Source organism: Triticum aestivum, chromosome 1B, assembly GCF_018294505.1.
Source record: "Triticum aestivum cultivar Chinese Spring chromosome 1B, IWGSC CS RefSeq v2.1, whole genome shotgun sequence".
Classification (NCBI taxonomy): Eukaryota; Viridiplantae; Streptophyta; class Magnoliopsida; order Poales; family Poaceae; genus Triticum; species Triticum aestivum.
Window position 1 is genome coordinate 344,627,689 of NC_057795.1, and position 2,741 is coordinate 344,630,429.

Sequence of the window (2,741 nt, forward strand, 5' to 3'; positions counted from 1 at the left end):
TGGCCAGCACAGTAGGCAAGACATAATTGGCTACCACTGTTGATGATGTATGCATCCCATGAAGATTGTGAGAAGAGTAGTAGTGCATTGAAAGAAGGTTCGGGAATGGGGAGTTAGATCAGATGATACCTATAGTGATTGGAAATTCGGGTTTCCTGAGAGGGCTAATGCAACCATAATGGAAATCCTGGTCATTGAGGTCTACCAACATCAAAAAATTATGTAAATGCTGAAAGTTTTAGCATTGAGTAATGTCCAAAAGGTTCTCTGTTTTTTACAAACAGGAATGTGATTTGAAATAAGCATGTAGGTGTGAAGAATCAACCATAGACGAATTTGATCAGTACATAACATACAGAGGAACTACTACATCTACCCGAAGTCAAAATCTTCAGTGCTAGCTTTCAACACTGTCGTAATTACATACAACAAAAGAAGCTAGTATAATTCTGTAATGTCAGACACTATATATAGAAGATTCTATTAAATACTTATATTGTTGGATCAACTAATAAAAGAAATCCACAAATCTAGAAGCAGAATAGACCAACATCATCTCCGAAGATTTTACATGTAGTACTCTTCCCCCTTTTCCTCCCTGATAAAAAGAAGAAGCTAGAAGTAGAATGGACTCGAGTTGTTCCGTGATAAAAAAAGATTAAGCTCCAGATTAGCGATTGATACTTTCGATCAAATTTGAAGTACCTAAAAGTGAAGACATGAATGTGTGACATAGTTGGCGGAATTTCATACTGTAGTTAGTTATCCTTTTTTTTGTTTCTAGATGAACAAAAGGTCTTGTACATAATAGTATACAAACAAAAAGTGTGGATACCATAAGGTACAGTCATGAAACAATGTATTTTGTAATTTCATTTATATTAGGCAAGCTTTATTCATCTATCATCTGCAATGTAAAAGGCATGTTCGCTTCCTCTTCTTTTTATGACGGACAAATCAAGTAGCCAGAAAATCACTTCTGCTCTAATCTGTACTAATGAACACTACTTAAAAAGCATCTGATTAAATCCAGCTATTAGAAAAATATTATAACATAACCACATCATTCATGTTCTTATCCATGTAGAAGCCTATCTGTAATTTGTTTTGCATCATATTGTAGATATCTATGCTTTACGTGTAATTAGCAAATTATAGATGACAATGGATCCAAAGGAATAGAAGGCGATAAAATAAATACCATACCTTGAATTTGGTCGGCTGTTTGCAGGGCATCACGAGTATGTCTTGCTGTTAGACAAAAGCACCAGTCGAGCTGGCCGAGGAAATCAAATAGCTCAGGCTCTGATACGTGAGTGTGGTTCCTCCTTTCCGGCTGGTCGAAAAGCTAGCTTGTCTTGGATCCAGCAGCCTACCTTCAAAGCCAAATTGCATACTCTTGTGTCTGAAGTCAAGCCAAGCATGTACGTGCCTATGGGCCGGCCATGCAGCCGTGCATGTAGTATTGATTATAGGACACATCATGCAGCCTTGCCTAATCAATTCAAATCTGATGCCCACATCATGTAGGTGTGCTAGCTTGCGATGGGAAAGGACAGCATGCAGTCCCGCATGGGAGGCCGTCCACTCCAGTCAAGGTGGCACTTCCGCCTCAATGAAACTTCAAAGTCGAGGATTCCACGGCTCAACACAGCCTTTCCTCCATCAAGTGTCGACAGTAGCTCCTTCATCCTCCCCCAGTCCTCCTCCATAGCCGTGCCACCAGATTGCTGTACCATGCAAATTTAAAGGCTATAGCAGGAGATTTATAGGTTTGAAGGGAAGGGGCTGCGAGTACCTAGATTGGATCATAATTTTGCTTCAGATGTGTGGCGGCAGGGATGGAGCCCGAGGATGGTAGGGAGATCCGATGCGGCGAGAGTTCAGGTGTGCGGGAGATGTGCGTCGGGGGGGTTTGAGGAGGATTCTGAGGATGCCGTAGGTAATGCATATCCAATGGTTAAAGGCTGCTAACACGTAGATCTAACGGTGAATTAGTTTTTTTTTATTTTGAGGAAATAGGTGGGATAGTAGGCCAGGACTCCCGAGCCATCAGACGGCTATAAATTGTTAATAAGTAGATCGGATGGACAATACAATTAGTTTTCTAGGATTAACGTGAAGGCTCTATTAGTGCTTCCGATTAGTAAATATAAGATATAAGATGTGATTGAGTTCACGCGCAAAAGAGGAGATCCCCTGCTAGTTATATAGGGATGGTATTGGCCAGGTTTACAACAGTCGGGTGTGTTATGAAATAGTTAATGTGGAGTGAAAACTGCCCATTAACTATGCATTAGAAACTCTCACTTGATGGCTTTTGTTGTAATTGCAGGGGAATGGTGCTGTTGAAACGTCTGCTTTATTGCAGAGTAATGTTTGCGCACTAAATCCCAGCTGGATGAGCACCCTTGGCCTGCCGGTGGTAAAGTGGTAATAACCTCGTCACTAACCTCGGTAGGATTGAATGTTACAAACTTTTGTTTATTTTGCATCAGTTGTAATAATTTTTAAAAAATCAGTTATGCCTTATAACCCCTAAAAAAGGGCCATGTGTGGGGAATTTTAGCTTTAACTTAAGCAAATATTCCCCACAACCTAAAGGGAACTGTTTGTGGCCGGGGCACCGGCCGAACCGTTGCGCCGGTCCCACGCGGGCCACTCGATGGAAGCGAGGCGAAGCGCATCGTACGCTCGCGCTCCTCCCGATCCCCTTCTTCCTCCTTCAGATCCCGCCGCCG